Below are 19,885 nucleotides of genomic sequence, written 5' to 3'. Positions count from 1 at the left end.
TTTCCTTATGAAAGGGCATTGAAATCATGGATAAAGAAAAGTTAAAGAAGAGGTTTTGTTATTGTTTCAAACAATGAGATCTGTAACTTAGGTAGTGGTATTGGTATTCATAGCATTGATGTTGAAGCTGAGGATTACTATCAGGATGATGAAAGTACACCCAATGGAGAAAATATGGAGCATGATGGATTGTTTGAACTTGATCGCAAGGAATCTATAGATTTTGATGATGAGATTATGTGGAAATTTTAATAGTTATGCATAATAATATATTATTTTTTAAATGTCTAATGTCAAACAAACAAGTACATTTTATGTTAAATGATGCAATGATTCATGAATCAAGATTCATTCAAATTTTACTATTACTATTTTTTTTTTTTGCATTATTATGCTCATATGATACGTTGTTATGTTACAATCCTTGGTGATTTTTATGAAAATATAGCAATTCAAATGATAAAATTCATATTTATTCTCATTAATTGTTAATACATAATAATTGATATAATTCAATGAATTCAATTTGCAAAAGTTAAATTTGAATGCCCAATTTCATAATCATGAATTAAAATTACTAAACTTACAACTATAACATTTAACAAATGACCCTAAATTCCCTTCTATATAAATATAGAAATAAGGGAGCAACAAAAACTTTAGGTCGTTTTGCCTCATGGGAATATTCTTAGACTAGCATCAAATTTAGTATCACAAACATTTTTTGCCTTTGCATTTGATAGGCTTAGTAAGCAAAAATAGCATTTTAATTCTGCTACGTTTATCCTATTCAAGAAACAAAGTTCAAAATTTAAATTCATATCGAAAAAATTACAAATATAAATAAAGCAAACACTACAAAGATGATTAAAATCACATTCCAAGTGTCACATAGTCTAGTTCCAGATGAATGTCTTATGATATGATTGAAGATTCAGTAAAAAAATTTAGGACATTGAAGTCTGCTTCATTTGGTGTTTTAATATTTGTTATGTTATAGTAGATGACCTTTAACTTCGTTAGACTTCTGTTGGAAATACAATAGGGAAACTAAACTCTAAGGGGAGATGGGTAAATTAGTCCTTCAAAGATTTATCCATAAAACATTCACCACACATTTATCTCACAATTTGCATGTAAAATAAATAGCTAGCTAAACATATTCATCCATAGCATGAAAGAAAATAACATTCAATACATATATGACACAAGATATTTGGTTACCTAGAAAGCCTCCAATGAGAAGGTAAAATTGGGGTGGGGATGACACCTACAAATCTTTATTACTACAGCTGTAAAGTGTATCCAATGAAGGTTACAATATTGTTCATAAACGATGATTTGCCTTGTGAAAGGTATGCCCTATTAAATGCTTACAAAGATTGTTAGATCTTATCTTTTTTAATTATTTCAACACTCTATTATAAGTGTGCCTAGTTCAAGTACTTCAACTTACAATGATGTTAATACCCTATTAAAGGATTTACAAAATCTTATTATGATTACTTGTTTAAGATATTTATATTGATTCACCTGTTAGAATGTCTTAGCCTTGATCCTTTGGTTAGCACTTCTTTACTAGATATCAGATCTTCTATTTATTGGTGTATACTTGATCCTCTCCGATAAGATGTATCACTTATGTCCTCTCCTCTAGTTTCCTCTATTCTCTCTAACTGATTCTACAACTCATATCTCAAATCACAACTCCTTAGTCACCATGAATGCTCAATTTGCACATGCAAATTTCTCTCTTTTCTCCTTAGCATCTTTAGGATTTTTCCTCCTTAAGAAGAGCTAGGTGAGTTAGGATTGTAATACCCCAAAATTGACTCATTGCCATGATACCAATTCTAGTATATCTAAATCAATTCTAAAGTCCTATTTCACTAGGAAAATCCTTGTACTAACATTCGCTACTTGACTTAATTGTCAAATACAAAAAATCCTAATCTGTATTACTCACACTCTTTATTTAATTCCTAAGTATTGACTCAAACTAGCTACATTAAACCTATTGATTTAATTTAATTTAATTATAAGTGTTTATACTTTAATTAAATTAAATTACTTCTTTAGCTAATGTACTATGGAATAAAATTTATTTAATTTAATAAATATGCCTATTTTAATTAATTAAATGAAATTATTTAATTAAATAGAAAAGCTATTTCTAATTAATTAAGAAAAGTTATTTAATTAAATAGGAAGTCATTCCTAATTAATTAAATGAAGTTATTTAATTAAATAAGAAAAGTGTCTCTAATTAATTAAATAAAATTATTTAATTAAATAGAAAAGGTATTTATGAGAGCATATCTCATTTTATTAAATAAATATTCTTTCTAATTATTCTCTTTAGTTCAAAAATGGAAATTCCTAGTACATTGCTAATCAAATTATAAGTGATCTAGATCACTTGCTCTCATACTAAAGTCTATCTGAGATGACTGACTCTTACACTTAGATTTGAGTTAGTTAACTCCCTTTAATTTGAGAATCTTCCACCTTAACTGAACCTCATCTTCAATCCTGACCGTTGATTGAAATTGATCTCAACCATTGATTCATTTCAGGAAAATCTATTTAAGAGACCCTCATTTCTTCATTTTGGGAGGAGGAATTTGAATAGATGTCAAATTGTTGCTGCATTTTGCACTCACATAGCTCATTTCCATCTTTCATACATTTCTTAGCTTAATTCCATATAGTTTTAGAAATGCATACATTTAGCATAATTTTCTTTACATGTTCTTAGATTAAAATGCATATCTCATTCTAGATTACTTTGCATTTTCATATAAATTAGTTGTATTCTCAAATCCTTTGTTCTTAGAGGGTTTGGTTGCCTGTACCTTGATTCTGAGGATATTAACAAGAAAAGTCCCTTTAGATAGAAGGCAACAGGTCAACTTGCAGGGAAAATCTTGGGTAAACAATCTCATGTTCATTCTAGGATGAATCTGCAAATAAGGACCATGTTGAAGTGTGTGTTAATAGAGGCCACATTCCACGCATACAAGGGTTAGGTAAGAACCAATGATTGTGATTCACCCATTTTTCTACTTAGAACATCTCTCAATTTGATTGGTTGCATGTACTAGATAGGGATTCTCAATGTAGATTCATTCTTATCATCTAGAATCATTAAAAAATCCTTAAGTTGACCCAAAAACAATATACATGGGAGTTTGTACCATTACAAACAACTCTGTCCAAAACCATTTACTCAACACTTGAAGGCTCTAATGTTCAACATCCACTATATCTTCAATGTTGTAACTCAGTCTTTGAATGACTTAGCATCCATTGTTCACTTGGCATCTAAATGACTTACCATATACTAACTTTCTTGGCACTAGAGTGACTCGGCACTAAAGGTCTACTCGGCACATACTGGTTCTCAAAACTTCCTATATATCTTTATTAGCATGTACTATCTAACAAATTATGCTTAGAATGCACTTTATGAATAGGATTAAGTGCGCAGTCACTCATGTCAAAACCAATCCAAGATTAACAACTTCCATATTTGGAAGATTTACTTGAAAGCAATGCTACATTCAGATTCACCAATGGTTTGATTCAATTTAAAATGACTTTAGGAGTTGAATCCTAAGGAAACTTAGCTACATCATACATCATTTTGGCATCCAACTCTTTTTTTTAAGCTTCCCTTCCAATGAATGTCATTGATGAATTACTAGAGCAAGGAGTAGGAAAACCAAGACTAATCATTAATTTTTCTCTGCCATCCATCTTAGTGAGTTTTCTCCCAATTGAGTTCAAATATTCCTCTCCTTCCCTCATACTCTGACATTTTGAAGGATAGATGATGACTATACTAATGCCCTAATGCGATCATGAACTCCTTGGCTAGAGAAATACTTGTCACTATGTGTCTTAATTATGTGTATAATTTATCTTGTAGTCTTCTCAAGCTCAAAAAGGTCATTGTTCTTTTCAATCTACTCTTTGATAATCCCACAAATAGCTCAAAAAAATTGTTACAATTTAAGCCAATCATACAACCTATTAGTATTTTCCATAATTTCCAACCATATTTTTTTTTAAATTATCTCGACTACATTTTTTTATTTTTTCATTTGAGTCAAATGAGTTGTTCTTGAATTTTTTGATGTTTTATTAGCCTTATGTGCCTCTTGCAACATTTGTGACAGCTAATTTTCACTTTGTTTCTTTATATCCTTGGTTTTCTCTTCCCGCTATTTTTCTTTTTCCCTCTCATTGTCCAGTTCCTTATTTATGTTACTAATTGTATGTCTACTAGACTCCAACTTTTTAAAAATATCTACTGTAGGTGCTCTTTCATCCTCAAGTTGTTTATTTCATTCTTACAATTTGTCCCTGAGTTCTTTGAAGTTTACATCAGCTTCTATATTAACATGGTTCATAGTATCACTAAGTTTCTTATTTCTCTATTCCAATTATTCCTTCAACATAGTGAGTTTTGCTTCTCTTTCCACATTTGCATCAAATAAATTTTTATTTCTTTCTTCCAATTGTTCCTTTAGAATTTTCATTTCTACTTCCATATTTTCTAGCTAAGCATGTGCACTTGTTCCTTGAGAGGAAGCACTTTTAATCCTTTTTTCTTTTTCTTTGTACCTGCTATCTATTACTTTCTCCTTTGCCTTTTCATTTTCTAGGTCTACTTTTAACTTTTCAATTGCCTTCTCCAGCCCTTTTTTCTCTCTCTACCTTGAATAGAAAACTGTAGATCACAAAGTTGGTCTTTTTTGCCACACTAATTTTTTGTCCACATTTTTTACTTAGGAGAAATCCATAGATAGTGCATTAACTTGAAAATATGATAGATTTATCTCTCTTTGGTGGATTATTTTCTAGTTGTGGGGGAGAAACGATCATAAACTCTATTGTTTCTTTATTGGTATTATATGTTGGTAATATCCTACCCAATGTAGGTTATTAAGAATGAGCCACCTCAAGTACATCCTTCTTGAATGTCTTATTATTTTTTCTATTCATTTTTGTGGTTTTTAAATTTTTTTATAAAATTATTGAATTCAAAATTTGGGTCTATTGATACAGTATGATGCTTGAAAGGAGAAAGATCACTTGCAACATTGCACTTATCTCCACCAATGCCTAAAGTTATAATAATTGCATTTTGAGGATTACCAATAGCATCATCCCTTCCTAATTCTACCCCACTACCACTAACAAGTGGAGTTTTTGGACTACTCTAAAGGTTTTGTTCAAAGGGAGTTGTGACTAGCATTATATCAGTATGAGTATCTAAAACCTTTTTCTTATTTGTGTACAGTGACATTCAACTATAGGGATTTGGTCAAATTTCAATTGCATCATACTCTTTGAAGATAAAAAAAACTTGGGAGGTTACAAATCTACCTTGGATGAATAATGGCATGGGTTCACCTTGTTGGTATTATGTTGTATTTGTCATTAGTGACAACACTTATTCAATTTTGAATGGTTACTGAGCTCATCACTTAGTCTACAGTTTATACCAAGCATTCAATGTTTGTCAAGTTATTTTATTAGTTAAGCAATTCACAACAAGCATTCTTGAAGCTACGGAGTGAGTGTGCAATCCTGTAGTGTTTACCAAGAAGATAGTTATCACTGAGTAGATATTGGTCATCGAGCTTCACAGTGTCTATCGATTCATTAGTTTGTGTGATGTGAAGCCAATTTTTACCAAGTGATGGATGTGTAGTGTTTATTGAGTGAAAGCAAGGTAAACGAAGGATTCAGTATCTACCGAGTGGCACTATATCTACCAAGTCTCCCATGGTTATCGAGTTCAAAGCTATGTTGTGTGATTAGTATGGACCAAGATTCTACTTCTACTAAGTGCATGATGATGTTGAGTAATGCAGTGGACACCGAGTATTAGAAGTTCACCAAGTTAGCTTTCAAAACTCGAGTTTCTACTATTTGGCCAACTCAGTAATATTTTGTTCACTTGCGCTTTAGCCGACCTTGTATTTGTAAATATTGGAATGGTATATATGTAATGTATTGTATCATTTACAATATATGCATGAGAGTATCAAGCAATGGATATGTAATGTTTTGAGAAGAGTGAATGTGAATTAGTAGTAGAGCAGAGTATTTAGCAAGCTCTACAAGGAGTAATAAAGATATATCAATCACAAGAGGTGATTTTTACTTCAAAGATCTATTCAACAATCAAGTTGTAAGTTAGATCTACTATTTCATCATGACAAGTGAATCAGTTTTCCAAATTCTTTAACAGGGTAGACTTAATAGTCTTTGTTTAAATCTATTTACAAAGTGCATACTTCATTGTATGTTTGTAAGACCTCTAACAAGGTGGATCTAGCAGTCCAAATTACTCTTAACAAGGCAGATCATCAGAAGTGGTCAATGTAAGCCCTAATAGGCCAACTTTATACTATAGTAGTGAAGTTATGTGGATATCAGCCCCACCCCAGTTTTTCTTTCTATTTGGAAGGTTTCTAGGTCACTAAAATTCTATGTTCATGTGTCATTAATGTTTATCTTTCTCATGCATGCAATAGATTTGATGAATGGATTAAGTGTTGAATTAATGTAAAGTTTTTGAGGTTACTAATTCACTCGTCCCCTCTTAGTAACCTAGCTAGTTTTGATTATTTTCAACAACTAGTATCAGAGTTCTGTGGTTCTTGGATAAAGTTTGACAACTTGAGCAAAGATCAAGGACAATGGAGATATTCAGACTTGACAAAGCTATTGATAATGAGAAGTTAGATATGGAGATAGCCATTGCTCAACTCAAGGAAGAAAAAGAGCATCTTTCCCAATCCCTGAAAAGAAGGAAGGAACTTGCAAAATATATGAATGACCACTAGTATGTTGAAGAAAAGATTGAAGACTTTTTTTCTTCAAGCAGTTTAGATGAAGCAAATGAGGCAATCAAAGAACTCCCATAAAAGAATGGTTCCTTGCAAGAAGAGGTAAGAAAATTGAAAAGAGAACAAGAAATTCAATCAATAAGAATGTGTAAAATCTTGGAACAAAGGAATAAGGCAAGTGAAGACTTGGAGGAAAGGAACAATACAAATCAAAGTCAATCACTTCAGCAAGAAAATCTTATCAATCAGCTCTCCAATGCAAATGAGGAAATCATGAATTTGAGATTTGAAAATAAAAGTTAAGGAATGATTTAATCACTAAAAGATAGATCAATGAAATATTGAAAGCTGATCTAATTTTTGAAAAGCAACTCAATGAAAGGATAATGAAATCTCAAGCAGACATGGATCAATTGAATTAGCAAAGTGAGCAGAATCTTCATAGGCAAAAAGGTAAAGTAGGACTTGGATACAAAGAAGAAGGTGAATCTTCTAAGAAAGGTTCCCAAAGGAATCAAAGACCTACTTGAAATCACTATGGTAAGTTAGGTCATACATCAAAAAAATGTTGAAGAAATAGAAAATGCTACAATTGTAGTTGACACGGTCATAAAGCTAATGAATGCAAGGAAAAACCAAAATTTGAAGGAAAATGTCACAAATGCAAGAAGCAAGGTCACAAGGAATCTGAATGTAGATCTAAACCATTCAATCCAGCTAAAGAACTTGTAAAGGAAATATTTGGTTGGGACTACAATACTTGGTGTAGATGTGACTATTGTGGAGAATATGGATACACTGGCATAAACTGTGCAAGGCATCACTTGAGAAAGAAGGATACAACAATAAGATGTTATACATGCACTAAACTTGGTCATATAGCTAATAATTGCATGAACATAGGAAAGGTTGAGGATGAAAAGAAAGCTAAAGCTAACAATATCAGGAAGTAGATGAGACAGTAGTGGATTCCCAAATCTATAGAGAAAAATAGTTCAAATGATGGCTAGATCACTCAAGAAGTGGATGACTCCACCATTTCAAACTAAGTTCTTAAAGGAGAAACTAGAATTGTACCTTCAAGCCAAATCTCAAGTAGTTCCAAATGAAAGAAAGAAAAAGATCCAAATTAGTATTTTAGATATAGAGGGATCACATGAAATTAGGTTATACTGAGCAAGGTTGGTCATAGACTCAACCAAGCAAGGTCGAGAGTAATGAAAGTTTTGTTCAGTCACCGAGTCACAGGCTTCTACCGAGCAAGTGAGTGGATGACAGTTTTTCATGCACTACGTCATTATGGTAACTAGCATTATTGGAGATTTTTCATCAAAAAGGGTAGAATTTGACTTCATTTTTCACCATGACTTTAGAATTCATAGAGCAGAGCGATACCAAGTGCATCTAGGCAATTTTGAGCAAATTTGTAGTGAAGAATTTGTTCAAAAATTTCTCTCACATACCAAGCAGCCATAGCATCTGGGATTAGAAGTAGCAATGAGACAAAAAGAGGTTTAGAAATGTTGGTAAAAGGTGTGAAGTGGAAAGCACCAAACTTCAAGTTAGTACCAACAGTTTTGAAATCACTAGACCCTAATGGAGCTCAATCAAAAATTCCTCGCAAGGTACTCCTCATTAATGATATTTGCACTCATTCTTAATGTTTTTTTCAAGAGATTGGAACCCTAGAGATGGATTGTGCCTAGGAGAAATGTGTGTTGATGGTTTGCTAAAACCTAAGCATAAGCATCTAGAAACAAAAGGATCAACCCATATCCTGCATATGCCAAGGAGCTTTCAAATTAAGTGAATTAGGCACATTCTTAGTCATGTGCATAATCATCAATTATGGTTAGAACAACCTATATTGATCACCAAGAAAATGATTCATAGGATTATGAGTCTCCCCATGCTAAGCAAAGTCAAAACTACCAAAACCCTAAGTTAGGATGAACTTCAGAAGAAAACCCTAGCCAAGTGGGATGGTAGAGGTTTGAAGATTAGCACTATTTTTGACGTTGAATTGATGTTTGGTATTCATTTCATTTCTCACAAGATTTATAGCTCTCATCATTTGAATAGTGTGTCATGTGAGGAAGTTGATCTGGCATATAAGGTTGTAAAGAAAAATTTTGAATTTGATCTGTTAGAGTTATTATTGAAGTAGTTGAATAAAAATATGGACAGCATCAGGACTTCAAAGAACAACCCGTGCAAATTTGTTTCTTTGTTAACATGTCTTTTCTTTTATGTTTAAATGTTTTTCCCATCAAAAGGTTCAGTAGTATGGAAGAAAGATACTCCAATTTTGTACTAGATTAATGATTTTATTGCTGAAATGGGTGAAAATTTTGATAGCATTATGGATAATTACTTTGAAGTTTTCAAGTTGAAGATGAACAACAGGCTCAGGGTTCCTCCCAAGCTTGTTGAAGACTACAAAGATGATGTATGTTTTAGGGTTAACTATGATATAGTGTATATCTAAGTATTCAAGCCTAGAATTGCATGGGTGAAACCTCTTCCATATGAGGTTAACATTGATGAAATAAAAGATCTCATTGAAGCACTAGTGAATGAGCCAACAAATCCCAAGCTGCAATGCTATACTAAAACAAAATAAATAAATAGGAAACCAAGAACAAGAATAATGAATGAAATTTTTTTTATTTTATTTAATCATCTTTTACAAGAATAAGAACAATGATTGAGTCACTCTCAATTTATAAACCTCAAAATAGAAGAAGATATCATCCAAATAAATTTCCATAATGATGTTAACACATAAAGAGTTTAGTATAATAATGAAGTATGATATCATTCTTAGACACCTATGTCCAATATATGGACTTTACAAGTATCAAATTTTGTTTCAAGAAGTAACTTCAACAATCATCCTTAGCTACTAGTTATTCAAATTGAAATAACTGAAACACACACAAAATGCAACACAACACAAAGAGGGCTTAGTACATACTGAGTTAAAAAGCGTAGTCCACTTGCATACATGTTAGAATAAACATATACAAAACCATAATGCAGATATCTGAACCACATAACATAGTGCAATTCTAAAATTAATATGCAAGAAGTAACCATCTTCTTAACAATGCAAAAATTAAACGCGCACTAAGAATAACTAGTAAATAAATCATATATATACTGAGGTGTCATCACTATGGTGCTAAGATACTACATCTGTATATGGTAAGCTCATAGACAACACACAGTAGAATTCTCTATGGTACTTGTGAAATGATGTAATAGAGGCTTGCCTTGTTCTCCGTACTTAACCTTACTAGTTTAAGTCATAGGTAAGGCCAATTATCTTTTGTATGTAATTAACCCACCCAATTCATCTTAAAATTATCACTGAATTAATTAACTGATTAGGATAATTCGATATTCAGCCACCTCGATATATGTTCATTATAGCTATCCTTAAAATACACATCAAACAAATATTCTAAGAATGCACATGCAACGAATAACAGTCAGTTTTCACATGATGTTACATTCTTCATCTTTTAAAAATCTCATCTTCTACTGTTAAGTTTGAAAGTTAACTTAGGTTATTTTAACAACTGAAATAAATACTACAATATTACGATCTCGTAAATATAACTAAACTGTTACATCAGTCTAATGATATTTACCAGTCGTAGTACTATACTACTTATTCCTACTGTTATAATAAACTAAACTTATCCTTTGAAATGAACAAGATAATAAAACAATACACATATGATATTCTTTCTTTAAATGACATATCATCAAACATATATCATAAATCTGCCTCATAAATGAAACCACTTTCCATTTCAATTATAAACTGAAATACATTTGTATAAATAAAAAGGATTCTGTTTCAAACATATTATCTCAAAACAATCCATAAATGCTATTAAGATACTTCATAGCATAAATTAAACATAATTGAATCCAAGTGTAGCCAATGCTTTAACAAATGGTCCTTTACAATGTCATTGAATATTCAAATGTCTATTGAAGTTTTACCACTGTTTGACAATAAGCCACCACCTAGTTATAACTACAATAGCATATAAAAATATAATATCTAAGATCAATTCAAGATGCAATTCACAAATATGCAAAGCAACTTACATCATGCCAATAACCAGAAGTAATTAGGATGCAAATCCCTAAGCTATAAGAAGCGCATAAACTGTTCACATAATGACCCTGTCGATATTGCAATAACAAGATCTATCCTTGTCTTTGTTTATAAGAATAATCTCTTATTCAGTTACAAACAGTTTCACAAACAACAATTAATTATGACTCAATTCCATCCTATTTTAATGCTTAGTTTATGCTATCGTAGAGAATTTTCTAGTTGAATCGAGCTTCCTTTTAACTATTTGACAAAATGTCGTTACCATTAAATGTCACATACTATTTGCTATGCTACTATTTTAATATATAATAACCAAGCTATAGAATTCAAGAATACTATTTTTTTTACAATGGCATAACCCTCATTTTAAATTATTTATATCTTAAAAATAGAGTGATTGTGCCCTTAATCAGTCACGAGTCTGCAACCTAATGCAAGCTCGTGTCTATGGCCAAACCACACATATCTATGAACTTTAAAATATGGTTCTCTCAAAGCTTGGCCTTGACAAAGCCGAATACCCATAAGCATATCATAAACACTTGCATACTTACTGTTGCAAGCATGAAACCTCGATCGGGTTCAACTCGAAGAAAAAAAATGTATGTTTAGGGCAAAGCCCAAACAAATATACATATAGAAACACCCAAATTAATATCTCCATAACTCCACATTCAAAGATGGATATATACAGAGCTAAGCATTGCACACAATGCCATGCTCTACATATGTCCATCCTTGAGTGTAAAATTCACATCATGAAAAATTGATAACCATTTGCAACATGCTAATTGATATCACAATGCAATTGTAAATAGAGAGAGAGTAGGGTAAGAAATTGCCCCTATGTGAATACAGAAGATGGAAAATGCTCTGAAATTTAGCTCGATGCCAAAGCCCCAAAAGCCAAGTCAAAATTGGTAACAATCTTCGCGATGCTTACACACATAACTCGCAAATGACTTCACAATAGAGTGAAGCAGAAGAAGCCAACAATAACAATAGACAACTTCTGATGAGTAACTCCATCATGCTTAACAACAAATGCAAGTTTCCCTTTCCAAAAAAACCCTTCATTATGTTGATACCTCAGCAACAAGATCATAGATGTTAAGCCAAACAGAGCAATGTGGCCAAGATTCTAGCCCAAATTCTGCAAAAAACCCAACTCGCAACAAGAAATGGCCAACCAAACCTTAAGTTCCATAACCCCTCATAAACAAGCATTCAATACCCATCAAGTATCATAGAGCCATGTATTCGGCAGTGCCAAAACCACCACCATGAATTTGGCTTTCAAAACAATGAATATGTTCCCTCTTTCATGGCATTCGATACCCATTTAGGGTTACATAATACTTAAGAGGTAATTAAACCCTTTTAAAAAATAGAAAATGTTTATGCCCATCTCAACTTAGGGTATTTAGCCCCTTTTTAATAACAAGTATATATATATATATTTATAACAAGTATATATATATATATATATATATATATATATATATATATGCAATGCAAACTGCAGTTCTTTTAAAAATAACCAGTTAATATTATGAAAACAAAACCATCTTAAGGTTATAAGTATTTAAAAAAATCTAAAAATTTATAGCATATGCCTATATGCTATACTGAAAACAAATCCAATGAAATAATTCAATCCCTTCTCAGTCACACATACGTAAATACAATGACAAATTCTAAATATATACAGGATATTAACATTCAAAAGCATTTGAAATGTCAAGTTAAACATACAATATATTTACTTTCTTTCCAAAGCATACAAACACAGAATGCAGTTTATAATGAGTTAAACACATAATAAACATAATCGATACCCAATCAACATGCAATTATTTATATGCCAGTTTCAAATCACAAAATCCTAAATCACCTTCACTGCTAATAACATAGTTCAAAATAGAAAATACGTTCAGCATAAGTCTCGTGATTCAAAGACAATAATATAACCAAGTTTTTCAAAAATAAAAACACAACAACTGAAAGGAACTTATAACAACAAGGTCCTAATTTGCAAAAAAACTCAAAGTAGTGGTCAGGCATGACACAAGCAACCTATTTTTGGAACTTATAAAGAAGCCAAATCTGTAATTGAGCTTGAAATCAAGCTACCCTAGGTAATAAGAAAAGGTAAGAGGAAGATAGCCAAGTTGAAAACTAAAAGTGGCCCTCTTATTCTTATCGAGGGAAAAGGAGATGATGATGATGAAGAAGAAGAAGAATAGGAATCTGAGAAGGAGGAAGAGCCAATGAAAAAGAAGGGCAGGGTAATCATTACCAAGCCACCCAAGGCCTCCACAACTATTTTTACAAGAAGATCTAAAAGGAAAGGAGATAGTGAAGTTGTGCTTGTTAAGCCTACTCCCACATTTCAAGAAAGACTCAATCAATTGAGAGTTGGTGCTGGAATCAATAACTTCAAAGCACTTAAGTATGAATCTAGAACTCTAGCAGAACAAAAGGAAGTTGAAGATCTGATCATGGATAAACTAGGAAGATGGAAATTCTCTCCTGATTAGTTTGCTTCACAAATCCTTGTAGTATTATTAGACAAAGTCAAGGTTAGATGGGAATCGGCTAAAAAAATAGCTAAAGACATATTTAAGCAATCATTGAGAAAACTACTACCAAATATTTCAAATGTAGAGGTTAAGATAGCTATGAAAAAAAATGAAGAAAAAATGATGATGAGATTTCATACTTGTCTGATTTTGATAAAGGAAATTAAGCATCTGGTCAAGGATGCCACTTCTATGTGGGAAAATGTCTATCATCTACACAAGCCCAGTGATGATCTAGTAGAGATCCAGGATGATGATGATGATAGTGACAATGAAGAAGAGGATAACACTGCATATGTCACTTTTGATGTTGAAGATTATTAGCCACTGAAGAATGATGATGAAGAGAAAGAGGAAGAAGCTGAAGAGGAAGACAAGGAAGAAGATGAAGAAAGTGATCCAATCAGAATAGTAGCACAAGTCATAACCTCCCTTCCTCATTCTTCACCTAAGACTGCTACATCATTAGGGTTGGAGTCAGCCTCAACAAGTATGATTGCAACCTCCTTAGATATATCATCTTCTCAATCATTATTTGCTACCTCATAGCTCCAAGTATCTATAATGAAAGTGTCTAACACTTCATCTACTGAGCTACAACCCTCTTCATCAGATCCCAAGTCATCTACTTCAACAATGTGTTCAACATCCAGTTCCACAATTTTGTTAACTTCTTCAATAGCATGTATAGTAAGTTCACCATCATGTTCTATAGTTTTGTCTACTACAGCTTTGATAGCATTAATTTTTGTTCTAGTCAGTTCTTTTTTTGTAAGTACTCTAGTTTGTGCTCCACCTATTGTTACTTTAGTTTTGGATCACACATCATTTTTAGATTTAGTTAGCACTTCTTTTAGTTTTTCTTCTGTTGGACCTATTCAAGTTTTTACTGCAAGCCCAACTATATCTACAATTGTTTCCATTTCTAAGTCCAAGGAAGTAAGGTCAGAAGTAGAACCAAGGATTCCTTTAAAACTTCTACTTAGTGGTAAGAAAATTGATGATGACATTGATCTAGACAAAGAAATTGTAATTCCTAAGTTGGATCTAGATACTGCCATAGTTGAAGAAATGAGACTGGTCAGCCAACTTTTGGAACAAAAGGCAAGGTAGAAGCAGCTCAGAGCTAAAAGAGATAGAGAGTTCACAATAATTAAGAATGCTAAGAATATAATAACAGAGGCTATAAGTGTTGATGTGGATTCATCTCAACACATTTTGCTACAATTGGAAGAAGCAGTCAATAAGTTCAATAAGGATACATCTGGCCAAGAAAAGATTATTGAGAAAGTAGAGAAAAAGTTTGATAATTAGGTGCTTGAGCACATTGCAACAAACTAGGTGCAACTATCTTCAATTTTGGGCAATCTTCAACACTCTTTCACGAATGTGACATCACTTTTGCTAAGCTTTGTGATGTTACTAAGTATACCAAGGAGATCAAAGAGAAACTAAATAAGATTGATGTAGATATGAAGGCTAGTGCTCAAAGGCTACAACTTGACCCTATGTCAAGCTTAGCACATCACATCAAGGTGAGATTTTTGTCAGATATGTAGGCAAAATTTCTAAGAGAGGAAGTCGAGATTAGGTTCACATTGAAAGACATCCAAAATATGATCCTTCTAGTTATGGACACAATGTAGAAACATATTGCATATTCAAAGACATTGGTTGAGGATAGCAATTTTTCCATAGAAAATCATATAATTGAACTTTCTACAGAAGTTCAAGTGGCACTCTCCACCTAAAAATTTTTGCAAGACAATTGGGATAAGACATTAGCTCTTATTCTCAAGGTACACTCTAAATTTCTCTCACATTTTGGTGTCTCTATTTGAATATATTGCATAACTCTTTTTCTTTATTGTCAAAAAGGGGGAGTAAGAGATCATAAGAGACTTCTAGAGACAATAAGGGAGAAAATAGATTAATATATGTACAGAATGAAAGGAAGAGAAAGACTATGTATATATTATATCATATATATGGGGGATATATGTGAAAAATGTATATACAATAGCTTTACAAAAATCAATTTTGAAAAATCAAAAATCAATATGTTAGTGTACATAAGTCTTGGCTCATAAGTGTTTTTGTCACTAATGTCAAAGGGGGAGATTGTTGGCATTATGTTGTATTTGTCATTAGTGACAAAACTTATTCAATTCTGAATGGTTACCAATCTCACCACTCAGTCTATAGTTTATATCGAGCATTCAATGGTTTTCAAGTTAGTTTATCAATTAAGCAGTTCACACCGAGCATTCCTAAAGCTATCGAGTGAGTGTGCAGCCCAGCAATGTTTACAAAGAAAATAGTTATCACTACATAGATAGTGGTCACCAATCTTCAGAGTGTCTACCAAGTCATCAGTTTTTGTGATGTGAAGCCAGTGTTTACTAAGTGATGGATGTGTACTATTTACCGAGTGAAAGCAAGGTAAACGAAGGATTCAGTATCTACCAAGTGACACTATATATATCGAGTCCCCAATAGTTACCAAGTTTGAAGCTATGTTGTGTGATTAGTATGGACCGAGCTTCTACTTCTACCAAGTGCATGATGATTCCAAGCAATGCAGTGGACACTGAGTATCAAAAGTTCACCAAGTCAGCTTTCAGAACTCAATTTTCTACTATTTGGATGACTCAATAATATTTTGTTTACTTGTGTTTTAGCTGACCTTGTATTTGTAAATATTGCAATGGTATATATGTAATGTATTATATCATTTGCAATATATGCATGAGAGTATCAAGCAATGGATAAGTGATTTTTTTAGAAGAGTGAATTCGAATCAGCAGAGTATTTAGCAAGGTCTACAAGGAGCAATAAAGATATATCAATCACAAGAGGTGATATGTACTTCAAAGATCTATTCAAAAATCAAGTTGTAAGTTAGATCTACTATTTCATCTTGATAGGTGAATCAATTTTCCAAATTATTTAATAGGGTAGACTTAATAGTCTTTGTTTAAATCTCTTAATAGAGTGCATACTTCATTGTATGTTTGTAAAACCTCTAACAAGGTGGATCTAGTAGTCCAAATTGATCTTGACAGGCCAAATCATTAGAAGTGGTCAATGTAAGTCATAACAAGCCAACTTTATACTACAGTAGTGAAGTTTTGTGGGTATCATCCCCACCCCAGTTTTACTTTCTATTTGGAAGCTTTCTAGGTCACCAAAATTCTATGTTCATGTGTCATGAATGTTGATCTTTCCAATGCATGCAATAGATTAGATGAATGAATGATAAATGGATTAAGTGCTGAATTAATTTAAATTTTTTGAGGTTATTGATTCACCCCTCCCCTCTCAGTAACCTAGCTAGTCTTGATTATTTCCAATACACCTTTTTTTGAAGAACCTAAGAAGTCATCTAACTCATCTCCAATTATTGGTTTATGACTAGGTTTCAGTAACTTTGGTATTGGAAGTGGATATCAATTTCCTTGACCTATTATTCCCACCCCACCATCATCTAGATAACCCATTTTTCTATCATATTTCCCCTATGCCATAATTTTCCCTTCTCTGTTGATTAAGTACAATATATTGTCTAGTTGAATCAAATGCACTACAAATAGTAGTAGTTGGAGTAGTGGATTCAATGGAACTAGTGGCAGTGCCTATGGCTATGGATGGAAGATCCTTACAAACCTCATACTCATTACCTTCATCATCTACATCACATTGTGTTGTTGTTGCATCTGGATGCTCATTATCTCATAATTTTCCAAATGTTTCATCCTTAGGAAACTCTTCAAAATTTGCCGAGTTCTTGCATTCACTAAGTTTCTTCCTCATCTCCCAAAACACATTAATTTTTTTATCAACACCAATGTGCAACTACACAATCTTTATTTATGGCATTCGAAAGATGTTTTTTACTTAAATGATCCACTTTTTGGAAGAAATTGTACAATTTTATAGGTTGCACTTGTTCTTTCTATCTATGCAATTCTTTAATTTGTGTCAAAAATTCATGTATTAAAATATTTTTTCACTAGAAAATTTCTCCATCTCCATTTTTACCTCTTCCCATGAATTCATATTTTAAAATCTCTCAATCAATGGCATACTCTCATGTTGACATTTTCTTATATAGTTCTCATTCTATACAAGCTTTATACCAATTATGTTTAGTGGATTATATTGCTAGTGCTTGGAAACATCAAATTTAAAAACTACATGAAATTCCTATACCACATTGAATGCTTTTCTCTCAAATGTGAACCCTCTAGATCTGACATGCAAGGAAGAAAAAATGGTTTTCTTTTGCTAATCATGAAACAATACATCTGTGCTTTCTATTTGTCATGATAATTCCAATGCAAATACCCACTCTATCACATGTATTGATAGATTTTAGGGTTCTCCAATTGAACCATAAAATATTAATAGAATGTGCTCTTCCATAAAGTACCAGTCAGCCAATCAAATTTGACTTCCTAGTTGAATTAATCATTTACAAGACATGGGAAATCTAGGCATTGAAGTGCCCATGATTTTATGATAAAGTGATGCCAAAGAGAAGCCTACAAAGTAGTTATAGTTCCATTGGGGATCACCCTTCCTAATCATAGATGTCCATTCAAATATTGGTTTATCAAACTTAAGTTGAAGCTTGTTTGTTTCAAAAATTTGACAATGCTTTAATAAAAAAAGATAGCACAAGTAGGTCATGTATCTAAACATCTTCTATGATAGTGGGTCTAACCCTCTTTTAATCATTAATAGTTGTTCATTCATGTGATGTAAAATTTTCCCAATATAATTATATCTTACAAGCTATTTTAGATAATGAACATTGAAAATCATGTCCAAAACGCTAGCACCCACTTTCGCATTACTTTCCAAACCTAAACACATTGATAGCAGAGACAATATCCTGAACGCACTGCAAAAAATATCCAATTTGTAAGGAGGTTTATGATCACAAGGAAGATTGAATGTGTCTACTAAACCTCTAATATAACAATGGTTTTTATTTGAACCTAGCTTTTCATATGTTTCTACCAATTTTTTAAGGTCAATATGGGTTGGGTTTTGTTCTTCAAACCCTAGGTCTAACAATCTACCAAATTCACTTTCTATGATATACAAAATTACCTCTTGTATATTTTAATTCATAATTTCATTTCCTTTTTCATCATACTTTTCAACACAAACCATTACAAATTTTGGACAAGGGAATACTTGAGGAAACTCCAAGCATGCAATTCCACTAGTCCAAGTTGCAAATTTGTTTACAATGCACCCTATCATGTTGTTCAATTTAATATATTTTGACTCCTTTTGTGGAGCATTCCTCTTATCTTCAATTACATATTGCATTGCCTTAATACTCCTTCCATAGATAACAAGATCCAAAATATCATAATATTCATCAGTAAAACTTGGCATTTTAACAACTCTGTACATGTCAAAATATAGTTTCTTAATCTAGCTATATTTTCTTTTCGGTTGCAATTCCACTGCAAGTGCCACTCCATTTATATGTTTTCATCATCATTGAAAAGTTTATAGAACTATATGGAAAACAATTACAATTTATAGACATGATTAACATTTAAACCCTAAATTGTATTTCTAATTTTTAACATTTCAAGTTACCTAGCCACTACAAAGTAAACAATTTTAACTTACAATACCCAATAAATTGGAAATTATAACCTAAATTCTACAACCGGTACTAGTTACTAAACTATCAATAAAAAATGTATTCAAGATCTTTCCCAAAAGGGTGAAACTCTAATTGATAATATATTTCTATGATGTTGTGAGCTGTCTAGCAAGACTAGGTTTGAATTGCAACATGCGAATTGTGATCCATAACTTCTTTCTAATGCTCCAATGCTTTTACAGAATCTTGGATTGGTAGTTTGTGAACATTACAAAGATCCACAATTTAATAATGAAAAGTAAACCTTACAATCTACACAAAAGCAAAATTTACAAGTTGCAAAATTTACAGAGTCGAGCATGTATTTCATATTAATTCTAACATACATTGTACAATGGACAGCTGGTATTATAATTATTTGTGAAACCGTAAATGTATGAAGTTATAGTATAATTCAGGATTAACTCTACTAATTATTGCTAATTTATGAAGAGTCAATGATTCCACTTCTTTATTTTTGGGGAAGTTTTGAAAAAAAAAAGAGGGTAACCAAAATCAGCCTAAAATAAATCTTGAGTCATCAATCTTTGATGCTCCAATAGTGGTAGCCATCAATTTATACATGTGCCATTACCACACCACAATCTATAGAAATACCACATGTCTT

Source organism: Cupressus sempervirens, chromosome 5, assembly GCF_028749045.1.
Source record: "Cupressus sempervirens isolate cs-2001-9-10 chromosome 5, ASM2874904v1, whole genome shotgun sequence".
Classification (NCBI taxonomy): Eukaryota; Viridiplantae; Streptophyta; class Pinopsida; order Cupressales; family Cupressaceae; genus Cupressus; species Cupressus sempervirens.
This window is presented reverse-complemented; position numbering follows the sequence as displayed.